Below are 20,709 nucleotides of genomic sequence, written 5' to 3'. Positions count from 1 at the left end.
TCGATTATTACACAGGGTTTTTCCAGAGTTAAAACGGGCCTTTGGGAGCCACCAGACATGCAAACACGACTAGTTCATATTTAGTTAATTTAAAAAACTCTGTTAGCCTATATATTTTTGGCTGCATTATAAACCAAAATGTATTTAAGCCTCAGTAAATCTGGTCAAAAACATTTACTCACAGTACTGGTGATTTTTGCGGGGGGGAAACCAAAAACCACTGTTGTGGGTGGCATACTTTAAAACAAAAAAAAAAAAAATCTATCTATCTATCTATCTATCTATCTATGCAGTAAAAAGCCTGCCATGAGAACTGGAATGTGCTTAAGGTACGCAGTCAAACCACTAAACACAGGGTTACACACAATTAGCCCAAGCAACATGAGCACATGGCTAATTAGCATAACATTACATAAAGGCACTACCCAAGCTATTTTTCCCCAACCATTACAAAATAGTACAACCTATATTTAGCTTCACAACACACATACACAAAACTATAACACAAGACCTTGTCATTTATATTGTCATTTCAGCGACGTTACACCCCTGATATTTGGTGAGGCGAGTCAGGGCCGGTCCTCCTACAGACTCCAGTTACAGCAAGGCAATGTGCTCAAAGTGAGTCCCCCCTCTCTGTGCCATCAACGCATGGCCTTTATTTAGGAACAACAAGTGGCGGCACTTTTACAGAGCATGTCATTACAGAGCTTAAATTCTGAACTAAATCTTTTTGTACTGCATCTACTATACAAAGAAACAGAGGGAACTACATATCCAGGATGGCAGAGGGGAGTGAAAACTAATAGAGAGAGAGACGCACTGATAAAGACATAGTCAAGGTCAGAGACTGACACTATCAAACTTCCTGCCTACAGTAGCCATGACAGTAGTTTTACTTGTAACAGTAGTAGACCTGTACTAACAGGAGTCAGTGGAAACTAAAAGCAATTCAAATGGAAAACACACCGACGTCACAAGTCAAAGTACACCAGCACTGTCACTGGAGTAAAGCACTACACAGCAAGGACAGAAAAACCTTTAGAACCCAGAGCAGGCAGGGAAATGTGGGGGAAATAAGGCTGAAATTTAATTATTAACTTTGAAACAATTTTAGAAATGAACAGCAAGTTAGATCTTGTCTGAGCTGATATTTGCTTATTTCTATTATCTCCTGACAGGAGACAACCACAACCACACAGAACTGCAGCACTCGGGGTTGTGAAACTATTAAGTTTATGGTGAACCTTTTCTACTACCTGAAGTAGAATTCTGTTGATATGCGATATCAATCATACTACGCATAATTGCATTGGGTGCTTAGGAAAAATTTGCCTATTGAGCACAGAGAGCTTGCTTCTTTTTAATGGTACATTGCTCAATACAGATAAATGGCTCTATGCGAGCTTTCAGAAGAAGCAGGCACTGATAAATCACACATGGGCTCCTAACAGAGAACGTACTTCTGCAATATCAAATCAATACAAATTGGCCCGGCAGTGGGAAACTGCAATACTTTCAGTGGAAGTGTCTCGTAATTTTACAGATATCCTTTATACAAATGAATGATTCAGCAGACGATAAATAAATGATCAGCTGGTTTTGGTTATTTTTATTTTGAAATCAATTTTTAAGAAAAGGAAAGAATTCCTGACACCATGCCTCACCTTTTGTCCAGTCCTGTACCTTATCCTCTTTCCTTTTCACACTCTCCGTCTCTCTCTCTCTTCCATCCACTGTTCTTCCCTCTGTGGGTGTGTTCCCTGTGGACAACAAAAGACATTGTTTCTCTGGCAATGATTTATTTAACACAAAAAAGGGTTATTTTATTACACAAAAATCTATAATCCCGGGTTCCCAAATGTACAAATAACAAAACTGTCATCCTTAGTTTTATATCACTTCAAAAGGATCATCAAAAATAGAAACCCTGATGTTGGGACATCTTTTAATTAGTATAGTTTGTGTTGTAGTCAGCCTGGTTTCCTGCTCAGTGAGTGTTAAGTTAAGCAGCACTGGCCTTGGTGGGTGTGCCATTTAGGCCGCAGGAGAAAGCTACAGGCTTCAGTCTAATCCAATAATGAGATTAGCGCACAGCACTTACCTCTGCTTTACACAGACGGGCACACACAAACAAGACAGATGCATTGATATACAATATAGTTTGGCACCTCGTTTCCGATTTAATCGCAAATTTTTAAAAAAGTGAAATCTGTAAAATAATTTAAAAAGCATTAAATCACCATGTTTACTAAAAAAAACATTTAAAATGGTAGATTTTCAGTTAAAGTATGTCACATTTACAGTGAAGCCAAGCCCATTAAGGTATATTTTGTAATGTAATTTTTTGTATATATATGATAGTTCAGTGACTGCTAACCAGCCACCACCACCTTCCAATCTTGTGTCCCATGGTTGGACGTATTCCAATGCCATGGTCTTACACTGCAGTTGCTGACTGTAGCGTCCTACTGCAAGCCTGGGCCGCTCTAACCAGAAGCTGCAGCAGAAACTGGTACTGCTCTGCTGTAGCTTTCTGAGACTGCAAACCAAACTGTCTACCTTCCCCAGATGCGGTCCAACACGTTGGCGCTGGAGCTTTTCCATACGATGACACACTCATTGGAGATGTGACTGGTTCCTTCTCCTTTATTTACTCTTGCCACGTATAGGCTATATGGTGTTATTTAATGTATGAAAGCGTGGGCGCACATGCACCTAGCCGCGCTACTACTCAGACCGATTCTGTGGCAAACACTGCTACTGCTGGGAGCAGAATCTGATCTGTATAACATCTTCATGACATGCACACAGTGTTGAGTGTTTTAGAGGCTGGTGTGGAATTACACTAGTCTGAATGGCATGTATTGCTCTTGTACATGACAGAACTTCAAATCCTAAATGTGAGACTTCTCCTGAACTTTTCTTTTTAGCACATTTAAATGAAATCAATTGTCTACTCTAACCTTTTCTAATCAAGTTAACTGACTTAAGGATTTTGAGGGGGGTTTTGTGTTTGCTCCCATCTTCACCCACAACCCCTTCCTCTCTGCTCCCACACTTCCCCCTCTCCTTCCCTCACTTATTTCTAACCATCAAGTGCTTCAGCAGATGGCTCTAGGTTCAATAACAACAGCAGCAGCGGCGGCGCATGGTGGGGGCCCTCCTGGAGAGCACACATAGACCCTACAGACAGCATCTGTTTATGAATGGGCCAACAATTGCCCATCCCCCCCGATGGCTACAGCTGACAGAGGGAGGAGGCGCGACAAGTCACCGAATCAGAAGAAAAGATAAAGAACAGGCAGTCAGAAGAAGAGGGAAAGAAAAAGGCAAAAAGTTTGAACAAGATGTTTTATTAACATAGCAAAGACAACACAGACTGCATTCAAAGGCTGACACATTACCACAGAAACATTTCCTAAATGTTGTTCATTTTATTTGACCAATAGTCTAGAAACACACGAGCCAAGTGAGGATTTAACAAAAAAAGAAAAACAAACAAACATCTTATTTCTGACTTTAACAAAACTGCAGCATTCTTCAGTTAGATCAGTCTTCCACAACAACTGCTGAGAAAATACCCTAATGTGTCATAAATTGCACCTCTTCCTTACTTCAGCACACTGACCACGTGTTTTCAGTTTCCTTTAATGAGTCTGTTAATGTAAAACTGTAATAAATCAGGACAGTTACAGGAGAACCATCCTCCCGTGTTAGTCAGAAAGTCACGTGTTGTTTTTGGCATCGGTCCATCTGTATAAAGTTAAGCATATGCAAACTACAACTGGAATGATTTTAGGTGTTTGAAGAATTTATTAAACTTTGTTTAATAAAGAAATTACTGGAAGGCTGTGAATAAGCCAGTCCGACTCGTTCTGACTTGAAGGACTTCATACGCTATAATAAAACCATAATGTCAGGATTCTTTTGAGTCTGAAAAGATCAACATTTACTTTGTTTTGTCCACAAAATACACTTTAGAGCTATTTTCATTCTGTGCCAAAAACAATTTCAGACAGAAAAGGCTCTAATTTTTACTGTAACGTACACGTCAGCCGACTGCTGAAGCAGGACTGCTCTCCCAAAATATCTGACCTCTAAATATGGTCTTTTTTTTGTTTTTTTTTCCCTTCAAGTGGATAAGATAAGCTGGAGAGCTCATTCCATTAATAAGCACACACTTTTCATTTTTTTCCATATTGAGAAAAACAAAGGGAGGAAGCCAAGAGATTAAAAAGTAGCAGTCAGATGAAAAGATGATGAAAAGATGTACAAAAGTGCAATAGCTGTAATTCAGTAACTAAAACAGATACACGTTTTATTTAACTACGGAAATGTACACAAGACAGTGGAAGTGTTGGTTTTTTTTTTGGTTTTTACTACATGTCCTTATTCAACCTCCATTTCATGAATTTCTCTGTTAACCATAAGAGGAAGTGCTACATTGAGTTGTTTTCAAAGGATGAAAGCCACTTTTACTCCTGTGAGCTTCACAGTAAAGCACAAATTTTGCTGCCACCCACTTGCCCTCACAGTGAACTCCTTCACGCCTGCTATCAAATAAAGCTGTAACACTAAAAATAATCAAACTATATCTGGGTTTTTGAGGAGGAAGAGATCAAAAATTGGATTTTAGCTTTAGACTACTGCATCCTAATATATGGTAGTCGTCATGCAGTGAAGCTGGAGTAGACAGTATTGAGTGCATGTGTAGCCTTAAAACAGCAGAGATGAATACGAGCACACACCCACTTCTCTGTCCCTTAAGAACAAAAGCCAGAAGGTGGTCGCGTGGCTAATTTACATGGACATCATTTGCATCAATTTGCATTAGTATGTTCTCACAGAGGCTCGACACTGGAGGCTCCCTGCAGGAAAACCATCACTCAATTAGGGAATGAAAATGAGCAAGTCTCCATCACAAACAGGCCAACTGCAGAGGCTTTGTGAGGGGGACGGTGTGGCACTTCCAGCCGAGCTGATTTAAATCTGTAGTTTCATGCAGTCAAAATGAGGCTGGGTTCATTTCAGGTCACGGTAACTTGAGAGAGAGGAATATGATATTAAATCAATCTGCTGGTAACGGGAGGGCAAGTTTCAATTTAAGGGTTGTTCTTCATTGTAATCAGGCAAATATTTAAGTTTAAAATTAGAAAAACTGAATTATTGCCTTTTTTGGAAATAGGTGAAATCAGTAAAACTGATCATTTCTAACTAATATATCAAGTTAAGGAATTTGGTTAGGAACTTTTAAAAGCTCAAAGTGAGTCTACAAATGAAATGAGACCTGCGGTTTTATAAAAACACTGTCTCGTTTCTAATAACCTACAATGCAAGTTATACTAGTGTGACTCAAACTTCACTGATGCAGCTCAACAGCTTGTTTATGTAAAACTGGCTTTGAGTGGCTGCCACCCTGTCTGAGCCTGCACGCGTCAAAATCATGAAATGCTCCGTTTCGGTCTTTTCGCTTCTCATGACAATCTACAGGTGAGGCTTTATTGCTCAGAGGTCCAATGGTCAACTACCTGAGCTTCCACCACTACAGCAACAATGTAGCAATGTTGCAACCTCATGGGACTTCATAGCTCTGCTGTATTAAATTCCAAACATGACAGTCTAAACTTGGCCATTTCAGCAGTGACTCATTTTGAGCGCTCCCGCTTTAACACTTCTTAAACCTCATGTGAAACTCTTTTAGACAACAGTGAAACATATTTATAGAATAATTTGGATAAGGGACCCAGACAGCCAAAAATAAAGAGAAGCGAGACAGCAGATCCAAAGGAAATAACACTACTCACAACCAATTACACGTTGTGTTAAGATTACAAATACAAAAAAGGATAAATGCAGTGAGGTGGACTTATAAATATCCCAGACTTGTATGGGATGTCTGTGTATACAAACTCTCTCAGTCGAGTTATGCTCATACATAACTAAGGGGCTCTAAAGTGAAAGTGCTTCACAGTCTTTATTCAGTCTTTCCTTGAGGGATGTAATCCCCACCGGAGCCTCAAAAGTATCAACTGTTCATACTCCTCCTTTTCTTTCTAGAAAGAAAAATCCAACACCAGCTGTAAACTTGAGGCTATCGTTCAGGACATCGAAGCAAAACTGCCTTGACAAACACTCCTCAGTTGTCAAGTTAAAAGTTGACACCATTTTAAAGACGCTTAACAGGATCTTCGGTCCATGTAGATTCATTCAAATGAGTTTATATTTAAGTGGATGAATTATTTCCACTTCCATGCCTTCAGTAGGAGTCACTCCCACATACACAGCTGGAAAATATGCTTCACTGCTGGGAAAATGTGAAACATCATCAACGAGCTTTAGCAACCATCTCCAAACAATCCACCTAACAAAGTTATGAGACCATTGTGGAGGGTGGAGAATTTACAGTGTAAATGTAAAACAAGACACCCCCAAACAAGACTTCAACCTAAAAAACAGAAAACATGAAGCACGGCCACTGGGACGCATTGATAAACCAGTTGTGGTCCACAGCTCTATTGTGTGTCTGCATGTAGACCAGCACAATGAGCTGCACAAACACCTCTCCACACACAAAACATCGGGACTCTGGCTTCTCGTTTAGTGATTTTAAAACAGCAAAGCTTACTCAGCACAATGCGGCCTAGACCAACCCAGACCCTCCAATTCAATTCAAACGGAACTGCATGTGCTTGCATAAGCAGGAGCTGCCCATCCAGTGTCCCCCTGACCCACCCACCCATGCACAACCCGCTAATATCCCACCACACAGAGGTAGGACCTGTGTCATCCAAAGGGAAGTGCCCAGAAAGCCGACTAACCGTCACCCTTGCATTTGTACACGCTGCTTTCTAAAAAGAAAAGAGAAAAAAAAAAAAAAAAAGAGAGAGAGAGAGAGAAGAAAAAAATGGGGAAAAAAAATGAAAAAGCTAAAAGCACTTGTGTGATGGTCAGTGAACAGAGAGGCATTTACACTCACTTGCTGTGAATTCTGTTGACATTATACAAGACTTCGGGCCAGCAGTCTGAACAGACAATTAATGTCTGTTTAGATATACAAGTCCTTTATTTAGTGTCAAGAAACATGCATTTGTGTGCAAATGCGACCAACACAACAACCACTGCAACCGTGAAAACAGCCCAATTCCCGCAATAAGTACACTTAAGAAGCCACACCTCCTAATCTTGGAATCCAGATGTTTCAGTCTCATTTCAACAGGCACATAAAAATCACGCACCTAGCTAGGGCTGTGCGATATGACCAAAATCTCATGTCCCGATATAAAACATCTATCGTCCGATAACGATATAAATCACAAGAAATTTAATATTTTCTGTAAATTCTGTGAATCTCAGGTAGGTGAAGTGTTTCCAGCTGGGCGTTGTGTACCCGGAGTCGAGTGTTTTAACCGATGCATGAAACTACACATTTTTAGACATAGGTTGTAACGGCCGCCGTTTTCTTTGTGAGTATTTATTACACGGCGTGCTGCGGGGAAAAGCCTGTTCTAACGTTTCAGTCTAAGGTTTATTTTTTTAAGCACCCGACGACTCTTTTTTTTTCTTCTCATTCGTCAATAATACTTTTTCACGTGATTCCGTTTATTTTGAAAAGTCTCAACAGGATCTTGAGCTTTATTGTGAAAGGTTTATGTGGAAAATAAACAAGCGGACATGTGATGGTTTTACCGTCGTTGTTGCTAACGACAACCCATAAAAACAGGCGCTTGTCCGTCTGTAGTGTGGTTATATTAAATATAAGAGAAAGAGAGAACTTTAAGAAATTAATATAGCCACTACAGTGACCATCAAAACGATGAAAAAATATTGCCGTAAACAGTTTATTTTGCGACACCACGAAACAAACGATAGCGTAAAATGAAACGATAGACGTTTTTATATCGTCATCCGATATATATCGTTACATCGAACAGCCCTATACCTAGCCATGCAGTCTGGCTTTACAAATATTTTGAAAATAATGGGTTGTTCTAAAGTGTGGTACTGTAATACGATGTCACCACTGCAAACAGTTAGAAACCACAGCAGCTCAGCCGTTAAGCGGCAGACCACATAAACTTACAGAGCAAAATCAGCGAATGCATAAAAGTCACCAATGCTCTGCCGCCTAAACAACTCCAAACCTCCTCTGGCATTGACATCAGCACAAAAACAGAGTGCTGGGAGCTTCCTGGCATAGGTTTTCATCACCAAGCAGTTCCTGTAGGTGGCCTACTTCTTTCCAACATAAAGGGTACAACCTTCATGAAAGTAGCATTTAAAGCTGCCACCAAATCTAGTTTGAGATTATGTTTTTGAGGGATTTTTTTGGCATTTTGTGTGTACATCTAATGGCAAAGGTAGACTAATAGGATACATTAGCTATGGCTGTAGCATTTGTAATCTGGTGCTTGGACCTAGCACAACTGCTTCAGTTTTGCACCTTTGATCCAGGAGGACGATATTTCGTCCCACTGTATATTGTTGAGTTGGCTATAAAACTATATTTGACTTGCACCGATGTCATGTCTCATGTTCCCTAAAAAGAGGTTTTGGATAGTAAGGCACTGATTATGGTTCCCATTTGCAAGTTCACACTGACTGATGTCAATTTTGTCATCAGACGGCGACTATGAGGGTCTGTGAGTATGCCCAAAGATTTTTATTACTATTATTTTATTTTTTAAACAGACCACATAGAGTTGTCCTTGAAGTATACATGACAATACAGCAACTGCACATGCACCCAGACAGTGGACTTTAACTAACATGACAGAGAAGAGCACTCAAATGTTGTCTCTCATTGTTGTCGCGTGAAGGCATAAGTTTACACTGTGTCTGTTTTCACAGTTATTTTACTACTGATTTACAGATTTTGGTAAGATGAGGTTTTCAGGGGGGAAAAAAAAAAAAAAAAAGAAGAATTTCTTGCTTTCAAATTTCACCACTTCGCCTGCTATACCAGTGCTGGTGTGAAGATTTCGCCTGAGTGGTGACATCTACAGTTCAGCAAAATACTGCTGCAGGTAGTCACACGATCTATATTGGTGTAAAAGGTACGAAGCTGTGGCAATGTCGCAGTTTGTGTGCAAATGCGACCAACACAACCATAAATGGGCATTTCTACTTCAGCTTCTTTCATGAGTTAACCTTGAGCACTCGACATGTTTAATGGGCAAATAAATGGCAGACCTGAACAGGATCGAAAATTCTCCTGTTAAGCTTTTGAACTGTCCTCATTTTCAGACACTGTTTTGAGACACCCATTAATGTGTTTATATAGGGTATAAACGGTATTACACACAACATAAAACCATTCAACAGCACCATAAACTGAGAAAACACATTCAAAGAACACCCGTTTATTTTCCATGCTTTCAAAATCCAAAGATCTTTATGATGTAGTATTTATTGCAGGGCTATTATAATATACTTTACTGCAATTGAATATGAAATGTGTGTCTAAAGGTGCCACACTGACCTGTTAAGATGCTTCAGTTTCTTTGGTGGCAACAGCTTCCAATTCCGAATCTATGAAAGAGAGAGGAGTGATAAGAAAAGCCTAATCACTTGCACGCCATAGCCATAAAATAAAACCCCCAGCGACTGATAAAATCTAACCTGGATATGTGTGCTGTGTGCATTACAATTTGTTTATTATCAGTAAAGCAACAGCTTGTAAAGACAACATTAGGACGCTACCACAACAGGTCTGCGTCAGCCCTGAAAATGCAAACATTATTCAATTAAAGCCACAAACTTCAAACGACTATTTGGCACTAATCATATGAAAAGCATTTCAACTAGCTGATGTGGAAATGCAGGTCGAGCTGCATAACAAGGCGATGCATGGCCAGCCCCCCTCCCTCCGCCGCTCCACGAAGCTGGGGCCCCACTGGAGAACGTGTGAAAAAAGACAAACACACAAATTGTGTGTGGGTGTGCGCGCGCCCGTAGGTCAAAGTTGCACCTCGGGTCCTGATCGGCCATTATCTCAGCTGTTGCCCGACTTGCAGCTTAACCAACATGGCTTCTCTCGAGCCTGGTATTTTTCCAGTGCAACTCAAAACAACATCCCCGGCAGGGCATCAGATCACAGTCGATTCAGTTAAATCATAAAATGCTACTGTGCTGTTTGCAGTCTCGTCGTCGCACTTATAAAGCAAGGGGAATACGACTGCAAAACCAGCAGAGCTCAGGTCTACACTGGGTTAGCTAACCAGCTGCTTTTGTCTGTCCACCGACAGAGGGGGTTAAAGGTTCCGATTGTAGCACAACTTTGCAGGTTTACCATTCCCCCCCACAATGTCAAATCAAAATTATTTATAACCATCCAGCTTCGGTTAATTTAGGTCACGGAGAAACCTGTGCAGAATATGCAAGTTCCTAAAATGTAAAACAACCCGTCCCGGTTACCGACGAGTAACCTGCGTCGTCAGATTAGCTCGGGTGCTAAAGCTAACGCTACGAAGCGGCTAGTTAACTTACACGGTCGTATTTCACATGCAGCAATTATGGAAAAGCTTTTGTAACAAACAGAAGTAGTCCAGAAGCAATACCATAGAACCAAATGCTTACGCACAGCTGGCAAACTAGGGTTAATAAGTGCTACTAGTAGTTAGCGTTAGCACAAGGTTAAGCCGCCTACAAAGGCAAATTTTTGCCTGAAAGATTCTACGAAATGTTTTAGCCATCTACAGGCAAACATCAGCATTTATTTTTTTCCGTCGACGTTTTTACAAATTCAGCAAAATCGAGTCCCAAACGCCAGGAGTTAGAAAAGCTACCCCAGCTTAATCATTGCTAACTAAACAACAGCGTTTGCTCAACTTATCTCCACCAGCCGCCGTCGCTCTCCTCACTACCTACGCTAGCTCGACACAAACAAACGGTCGTCTGAGCACGAAAACAGCACAAAAACATCCGTACCTCATTGAAGTATAAAGTGCAACAGAGTGGAAAGGAAAGCCGACTGTAAGGCTAAAGAAATTCAACGCGTTTGCAGCATCTACGAGGGGAGGCATTCATCCTGCGTGATCGCCATTTTCTTCACTCGCCGCTGGCTGGCTAACCTTCTTTCGCTCGGCTCTCTGGTTTCCCCGTCGCTCTCTCACTCGCTCTCTCTCTCTTCACACACACATCTCACCGTGTGTGTGTGTGTGTGTGTTTCTGGAGGAGGGGCAGGAAACCCATTCACCACTTCCTCTGACTGAGAAGCCAAAACACAGTCAGATTGAGCTGATACAAAAAGAAACTCCGGTGTAAAAAGTATGCAAATGGTAACCAGGCCACGATAAGCGATGAATTCCCCGCAAATAAAACATCCAGCGAGAAATCTAGGCACACGCACCACAGATGCAAAGTGTAAAGTGTAGGATTTATTTTGCTTGACTGATTAATTTATTCTAAATTTAGGATTCATGGAGATATACATGTGATTATAAAGACACCAACTATTAAAGGTTATCCAGACAGGGAACAAAAAAAAGAAGAAGAAAAAATCAAAGTTTAGCAGTAAAATTTTGAAACTATACGGAAGGCACAGCAGATTCCTGGCTACTACTTGCTTGCATTTCGTGACATTTAAACTATTAAATGTCACGAAATGCTACTTTTAAAAGGTTCAAATTATGTTTTAAAGATTTTGAGGAAGATTTCTGACACCTTTGCTTGTTTTTGCCCCAAAGTTATCAAGTTATTTCTTTGTTAATTTCTCACACTGACCCTTAATTTCTTTTAGTAGATAATCATCTGGAATCAGAGCATCTTTGGCACTCATATAATAAATGGCTTAATTATTAATATGCGCATTAGCCTAACATCATCTTTTTAAGATATGAGACAAGCTGCGTTTTGTTTTAATGTAACGCCAGACCAAAACTTGTAATTCCACGAAAGCTCACACAAGATAGGCCAGCTTAGAAACCTAATGCTCTACGTGTTTCCTTGTAGCTGTAAGCAGAATAGAAAGTGAAAATATCTATCGACCAGACAAAATAAAGAATGTGGAGAATCTCAGTATCTCTTTCTCTCTCCGTGTATGCCTTTGGTATTCAAGAAAACAACAAAGAAACAGGAAGAAAAAAAAAGGGAGGGGGGATGGCAGAAAGAATGGAGAGAGATGACCAAACTGCAGAGAAACAAATACAGTGTGGAATCTGCCAACGCTTCACCATGAAACAAAAGCGGCCGCTGCACGCGAGAGACCAGCAGCGCGTGCGTGCAAAGCAATGACCATTGACCCACCGATGGCAAAAACAAGCCCCAGCCTTGTGCACAGATTACTGCCCTTATCTGTGTGTGTTTCACTCCGAGGCAGAGTGAGAGGCAGAGTTCGCCTACCGCCAAGTAATGATTTTATCAAAGACAACAAGATTAGATTATACTGCATATAAACACTGGGTAAGCTCTGAACACTGGGCGGTGGGCTGTTGCCAAAGAACTACCCAAGCCTGGGCTATTCGATGAATTCCTGCTACTGACGCTGTAGTACTACTGTAATTCTACTGCTACTGACTGTCTGTAGAACTATTAAATATCTTACAAAATACCACTCACTTTCACAGTTGGTTAATCTCTAATTTCTAGTTGAAGATTTCAGAAAACATTTTTTAACCACGAGTTCCTTTAAACTTCACATGTGTTTCGTTTTGGTTTTTGTCCTGCCTGCTTCTCCTCACCTCCAACTGATCACAGAAAATTGGCTAGAGGGTTCTTCCTGTTAAAAGGGAGTTTTTCCTTCCTGCTGTTGCCAAATGCTTGCTCAGAGGGGGTCGTTTGATTGCTGCTGCTGCTGTTATTTGATGCTATATAAACACAACTGAATTCAAGTGAATTAACAAGTCTTCACAGAGCGAATGCAAGCTTGATAGCATGTTTCTATTTTAGTAGCTGGAAATTTGGGAGACTACAGGATGTAGTGACATTAAAGATGGGGCATTTTGACTCATGCATGCAAACAAAGCACAGAAATCACAGGCCTATCAGGCCCTGTAATGTCATGCTTTTTTTCTTTATTTTAAGCAAATACAGTCATATTGAAAGTTTTGGCAGTGAACAGCGACAGTGAAACTGCACCCAAAACTGTATGTCAGCGTTTGGTGAGGAAAACTTCTTTCTTGTTTTCCTTCATAAACGCCTCTGTTTCTAACCTTCAAATTAGGCCGAACGTGGCAGAGCCAGTTAAAAGAAACTAGGTCAAACTAATGTTTGGGACAAACATTCATGACATTAAGCTGGTAAGCCAGGAAGAGTCATAAGATGAACAAAGCGAGATTTAACAAAAAAAGCAAATAAAGACTGAATAAAATAACGTAACTCGATGTTGATCAGATATGTGTCAGTGAAAAGGGTTTTATTTTATGTCCAAATCATAAGAAGTACTGCATTAAAATAGCCAAAAAATAGCTTTTGTGTTAATAAATGATGACGCTATAATTTTAACACACAGCTAAGGGTGTGCTTGTGTGTTTGAACAGTTTCAAAGAGGCATTGAAGTCACCTTGACAGACAGAGCAGTGTATACAGAGAGGCTGAGGTTTAATCATTCACACACACAAGTTCAAATGCAGGAAACAGACCCTATTGGCTTGGGTAAACAACGCCAGCTTTGATAAAGTTATGCAATTCTGTACAAGTATATGCAATCCTCAAAATCTGTTCATATACATGGATACATTATACGTTTTTGGGGGGGGCATGGGGGTTATAACAGATTCTAAGTTGCTCAGTTTGCCTTTTTAGTGGATTTAACTCGGCCACATCCAGACTGAGCGCACACGCAGACCAGTCAGAGTGATCAATTGCAGCTGCAGGAGTGAGGGAGCTTGCACAAACGGGGAGACCATTGTTCTGCAGAGAAAGGATGGGGCAAAGAAAATTGGACTGAAATGTGAATGTGTGGGAGGAAGAGGGAAAGTGAGCAGGGAGAAGCAGGGGGACGTAAAGTTTGCGAGGAGAGGAGGGAGAGATTATGTGGTGGGGGTGAGAGTGCGCGCGAGAGAGCCAGACTGACAGACAGAAGAAGGTCAGAAAAGAGATTTGCATGTCAAGTAGTAATAGGCTTGTCCCGAGTACAGCCGTGTATACTGCTAAGCTGCAGTGCTCATAGTGCTATAGTGTGTGCATGTAGACATGCAGGAGATTATTACTACAGCCTAAACTAGCTGTCACTATCACAATCACATTTGTATTTCAGTCTGACGATCCTGTTTCTGAAACTTGTGTTTGTTTTATTGTTTTTTTTAATATATATATATATATATATATATATATATATATATATATATATATATATATATATATATATATATATATATATATATATATATATATATATATATATATACACACACAGACAGACAGACAGACAGACAGATAGATAGATATAGATATATCAGCTGGGGGAAATTGTATTTACTGATAGAAAAGACTATTTTTGTACAGCTTACAAATTAGCTGTACTGGAAACTGTGTTTTCACTCGGAGTGCAGCAGAAGTTGAAACTACAGTAGCTACAATCTGAATGATGACAGAAAACCACCTTGACATCTTTGACATATTGCACTGACACTTTTCTTTTATTATTATTATTATTTTTTTAAAATTAGAATTATCTAAGCTGAAATAAATCCAAAGTAAAATACTGGAGTGACTGGAAGAACTGAATACAGATTTTTAAAAAAGAAGAAGTCCAGTTTCAAAACTTTTAAGTCTGGCGTGGGACCTTTGATACCTGTCCTTAGAGGTCTCTCTCTTTCTACCTTGATCTCTGAACTGTGAGCTGATTGCATAGAGCTGCCAGAATAAAGTGTTCAAAAAATCTGATTTTTGCTTCATCCAATGTAAGGCTTTCTGTCTATTACTCATCGCTCTCTGTCTCGGCTCTCCAGCAGGGTACCAGCTCTGAAATGGATTTGTTGAGGCTAAAATTACACCTGGTCTTCAACCAATTACCTGAACATTCATCCTCCCCTTCAAGCTCTCAGAGCGCTCACGCAGACATGCAAACACACACACACAACACAACGATCTGAATACCAACCTAATCCATCAACTGTTTTGCCGCTTCACACAGATGACTTTCATTTACCCTTGCAGACTTTTGCATGCACAACACACAAGACACAGGTTATTGTGCAATATATAAAAGCAGGTACTTCTACATTATTTCCAGGCGATCTTTCCATTTTTGTCCCAACAATCCATCACCAGGCCCTAAATATGCAGATAGTCCTGATAAGTGTGCTGGATGACAGTATAAAACATTCAAATGTATCCCATTTATTTAAATTCCCCCTCATTTATATTCATATCACTGATCCAAAGCTGGCCTCTGTCCTTTACTGCCGCAGGAACTCATGCAGATCAGTGGTCACAGGAAATAGTGATTGACTCGTCTTATTGTCATTCATCTGGTGTACATGCTTTCTGTGCAGAGAGAAGGGACACAGGACCGAGATACAAACACTGTTGTAAACTTTGCCATATACATCTGCACACATACAAAGTCCAGGGCTCTTGAACTTTGCGGACCTTTTATACGCACACGAAAAAACTTAAAAAACAGACTGAAAGCAAGGGAAACACAAAAGCATTGTATGGCCTCTGGGTATATCACAGAGGAATATCACAGAACACACAAACACAGTGACTTAGTAGTTCATGTTGAAGTTAAGTTTACTGTTTACAACCTGCCCTATGTTTATAAATCACTCAATCCCACTCAAGTAGATAAAGACAAAGACACCACTACACTGTATTTACCTGTTAATGAGGTTAAGTGTCATTTTATAAGTCATGTCACAGCTGAGCTGAATAAAAGGTTAATCATTTTTGTATTTCGTTAAAAATAAGTGTTCCCCAAATGGTTGCCAAGTGGTTGCAGGCTTGTCATCTTCTATGTAAACTACAGAGAACTCCGGCATCCCATATTTAATTTATAATTTCAGCATACTTTAAAACAGCATAATGTCTAACTATCAATATTAAGTCAGTAATGCTTTACAAAATTTACAATGTAGTAAAACTGATGCAGAAAGTGAAGCTGGTGCGTGCTTTACATACCTGGATGTTTTGCAAAATTTGTGAGAGCCTTGTTCCTCTTAAAATGAATTCTATAATCTCCTTACTTTAGCAGTTACTTCTAAAATTAGAGACGTTCCCATTGTCCTTAGGCTTCAGTCAACAGGCTAAGGCTCAGTCAGCAGGAACTAGTAAAAACCTCCTGGTTAGCAACTGTAGGGCAACCACTGGTTGCTAGAGAAAAATAAGTGTTCCCCAAATGGTTGCCAAGTGGTTGCAGGCTGTCATCTTCTATGCAGACTACAGAGAACTCTGGCACCCCGATAGTGAGCAAAGCAATCATAACGAGGTTTCTGGTGCTCCAGTCACTCTTGTGAGAGAGTTCAAAGAGTGACAGCCTGCAACCTCTTGCAACCACTTGCCAGTTGGTCAGCCAATGCACATGGAAGCTGTCAGGGGGTCGCCAACCAGTCCCTAAGCTTATGCGACTGAGGTCTTAGATGTTTAATGCCAATTATGACATGGTATCATGGAATCAGACCAAACTAGGATAACTATGGTTTATTATCAGGTTTAAGAAAGCTTATTGGGAATGTGATAGCACCGATGTTGTGAACATGCAGCTTAAACCACTGATGTGCTTACAAGGTTCACAGAGAATACATGCTTAGATCAATATCTAAAATTTGTATTAGAGTTCTTGAAAGTACAGAACTTATAGATTTAAACTACAGATACAAACCTATGAGTTCCTACTAACCCCATCATTCTGCTACTCTTACAGAACATCAAAGGACGATCGCAGAGATTCACTCATTCACAAACACATTCACTTTAACCATCATCTATCACGCACTGGGCTCAGTATCTCGCCCAAGCGCATTTTGACATTGATTGGTAGACGACCTGCTCCAACTCCCGAGCCACAGCTGCATGAAAACAAAGGCGCAGTGAAATGAATGTCAACGGCTGAGATATATTATGTTATTAATGAACAGTCAATTCTCCTAGCGAACACCTTGTATAGTGGAGAAACTGGCTGGTGTCAAGAGCTGAGCAGCTTTGATGAAACCTCGATGTGAATGATGAGTGTGGTGCTCCTGGTCAGCAATGGTGAACGCTTATCCTGCATTTTAGATACCTCAGAAGTTGGATGTCGGAACTGGGGAGTAATGTCACTCCCAAGTTTGATGTGTTGTAATAGTAAGTGAGAAAAGCTAGAAAAATCAGGATTTGTTTTGTTTCTTAGCAAAGATTAGCTTGCTGTATGACTAGCAATACAGCATAACTGGGGGGTGGGTTTGCTACAGCACATACAGCCTGGTCAGTCCTCTGCATTTGGCTTATTTAGTGAGTTACAAATACCCAAAAGTGGCAGTACAGACTAAAAGGTTTACAGTTTTACTACTGTTTACGTTCAGTGCCACCATCTTAGATTTTTAACTTGATAGAGCTGCTCCCACAAACCAAGGAAATCCGAGCTGAGGGAACATTCCACATTTAAATTCTGATTGAGAAATTCCAACTTCCGTCTTAATCTGGAAACTGCCAGTATTCCTTTTATGCCTAGTACAAAACTCCTCCTTTAACACCTCCTTGCTTCTCTGCTGTAGTAGTTGTAGTTGTCGACTTTAACACTGAAAATTTAACTTAATTTTTGTTTTTACAGAAAAGGAAACAAAGGAACTTTTAATCAATTGCTAAAAAGAGTTGGATGGGTTAAATGCAAGGAGTTGGCTAGTCATGTAAAGTCATTGTTTAGTTCCTCTGTTAGGGCACGATTCAGTGTGTGGCATGCAGGTTAAGCTGAAAACCATTGTCACGGATAGAGTCACTGCTGGTCTTTTGTTAATGCTGACAGAGAGAAAACGAGTCTGTGAAACTGCACTTCAAAGTGTGAATGACAAAGAGAGGAATGATTTGATGGGAGGGGGGAAAGTGATAGACGTAGTAGATAAAGATGAGGGGGGGGGGGGGGTGGACAAGAGAGCTGCAAAGAGCTCATTATGAGAGTAAATGATTTTAACTCTTTGAACACTGTTAGAGAAAGCTAATCCAACTCTGCTCTTTATTATGCACTGCTCTGTTGGAGAATGTAACCTCGTGGACCCTACAAAACCATAAAGCCCTCAACAACCATTTTTTAAGCTCTAAAAGTCCCCAGAATAAAGAAATGTTTTCACTGTGATGATTGGCATCTACGCACACTCCTCCAACCCCCATTCAGGGCCAGTCCAAGCAGTCCAAAGTGTGTGTGTGTGTGTGTGTGTGTGTGTGGGCTCAGAATATTCCAGCGCATGGTGAGGGAGGGGGAGGGGTCTGTGTGCACACTGTCCTGGCACGCTGCCAGTCTCTCGGTCTCTCATTACCACTGTGCGTATGTGTGTGTGTGTGTGTGTGTGTGTGTGCGCAAGTGTGTGTGTATAAGTGTGTATGTGTGTGTTTAAGTGTGCAACGGGAGCCTGTCAGCGTGACGGGCATTACCATGGCAACACCAGAGCAGGTTCCAGATGCAGTGCATCATATTTCTGCAGGACGGTGCACAAGCATACGCACACGCGCACTCCCATTAAATTGGCAGAAGACCTTTGGTTAGCCATGCAGATTAGTTTTATCGTGATGGACCAACTCATTTAAATATTCATTCCTCCTTTTATTCTCTTCGCTCTGAGACGGATGGTCGGCCGCCAGGATCCGGTGATCAGCACTGACCCACACAGACGCACAGTGCAGGTGATTTTTTACTTAGAAACCCTTGTCTTGGGGGAACGTCAGTTTTTATATCCTCTACGAACCAAATTCCACCCAAAAAGTTGGGATGCTGCTTAAAATGTAAATTGAGCTGAGATATTGTAACATTTTAAGAAAAAAAAAAAATTGTTTTCCACTGTGTAGCATCCTCTACTCTTAACAATAGCCTGTAAACATCTGGGAACTGAGGAGACCAGCTGCTGGACTTTTCAGAGGATTGTGGTCCCATCTTTGTCTGCTTGATGCTCCAAATGTTTTCTGTTGGTAAGGTCTGGAGTGCTGGCAGGCCAGTTCGGCACCTGGACTCTTCCACTGCAAAGCCATGCTGCTGTTATAGCTGCCGTCTACAGTTTAGCATCATCTTGCTGAAATATGCAAGATGCCATCTTGATGGAAGCATATGTTGCTCTAAAACCTGTATAAACCTTCCAGCGTCCATCTGCCGGTTGCCTGTTCCAAAGGCACTAATGTACCCCCAAACCATCAGAGATGAAGGCTTTTAGACTGAGTGACTCAGATTGATGTTTTTTTCTCCAAAAATAATTTCTAATTTCTATTCCTCTGACCACAGAACAGTTTTCCACTTTGGCTCAGTGCATTTTAAATGAGCTTTGGCTCAGAGATGATGGATCGTGTTCACATATGGCTTCTTCTTCTTTGCATGATAGAGCTGTAAACTGCATTTGTCTCTGGCACAGTGAACTGTGTTCACAGACAATGATTTCTGGAAGTGATTTCCATGTTTTTTTTAATGCAGTACTGTCTGTGGACTCAAAGACAGAGGTTTTTGGCTTTGTCCCTTGCACACAGAGATTTCTCCAGATTCTCTGAATCTTTTATCTTGTAATGTTGATAATGAGATATTCATAGTCTTCACTTTTTTTTTGTCTTGAGGAACATTATTCAGAAATTATTCCACAATTTGTATACACCTTTTTTCCAGATTGGTGAACCTCCGCCTCTCTAAGATAATAATAATAATAATAATAATAATAATAATACATTTTATTTGAGGGTGCCTTTCAGAAACCCAAGGTCACCTTACAAAAAACACAATTAATAAAAGGAACAGTAGTCATAAAATACATAAAATAAGTTAAAATTACAAAACAGAGCGTGACAACAGATAAAATCAGCATTGAAGCGATTAAGCCAGTTTAAACAGATGTGTTTTGAGCTGTGTCTTAAATACGGAGAGGGAGTCAATATTTCTTAGTGCAGGAGGAAGAGAGTTCCAGAGCCGAGGAGCAGAGCGACTGAAAGCTCTGTTCCCCATAGTGATAAGGTGTGAGGATGGAACAGTAAGATGAATAGCAGATGATGATCTGAGAGGGCGGGAAACAGTGGTGGTATGGAGCAGGTCACACAAAAATGATGGAGCAGATTTATGGATACACTTGTATGTAAGAAGTAAGATTTTAAAATTTATCCTGGCTTCTATGGGCAACCAGTGAAGCTGCTGAAGAACTGGGGTAATATGAGCACTTAACGGAGTACGGGTTATGATCCGAGCTGCAGAATTTTGAAGAAGTTGGAGTTTATGAAGGGACCTTTTAGGGAGACCAAATAGGAGGGAATTACAGTAATCAATACGGGATGTAATAAGACTATGGACAAGGATGGCAGCAGCATGGGGGGTAAAGAAGGGGCGGAGTCGGTTAATATTACGTAAATGGAAGTAAGCAGACCGGGTTATGTAATTAATGTGAGACTGGAATGAGAGAGTATTATCAAGTATGACACCCAAACTCTTAACCTGAGGGGAGGGAAGGGTGGGAGAATTTTCAATGTTAATGGAAAAAAAAGATGCTCTTTGGTACACCCAGTCACGTTACTGATCTGTTGCCAATTAACTCCTCCAGCTTTTCCTTTAAGTATCAGCCTTTTGTTACCCCCGATCCAACTTTTTTAGACCATTTAAAAAAGAGATCATAC

General features: G+C 40.5%; 1 protein-coding gene across 6 annotated transcripts in view; it reads right to left on the bottom strand.

Moving 5' to 3' along the window:
- The window catches only part of LOC146388881 (trinucleotide repeat-containing gene 6A protein-like), a 59,284-nt gene that overhangs the window by 27,014 nt on the left and 11,561 nt on the right, over window positions 1-20,709 (bottom strand). For 2 of the 6 annotated variants that reach the window (XM_084926439.1, XM_084926442.1), the window contains exons 1-3: window positions 10,930-11,161; window positions 9,482-9,531; window positions 1,668-1,763 (exon numbers count right to left, since the gene is read on the bottom strand). The gene's annotated coding sequence lies outside the window, so the exon portion shown is untranslated. The other 4 variants (XM_084926443.1, XM_084926444.1, XM_084926441.1 and 1 more) reach the window with 3 other exon arrangements.

The sequence above is a fragment of the Perissodus microlepis genome, chromosome 4, assembly GCF_051167445.1.
Source record: "Perissodus microlepis isolate ML-2025 ecotype Zambia chromosome 4, ASM5116744v1, whole genome shotgun sequence".
NCBI lineage: Eukaryota > Metazoa > Chordata > Actinopteri > Cichliformes > Cichlidae > Perissodus > Perissodus microlepis.
Note: the sequence above shows the minus strand (reverse complement) of the source record. Positions and strands in the feature narration are given on the sequence as shown.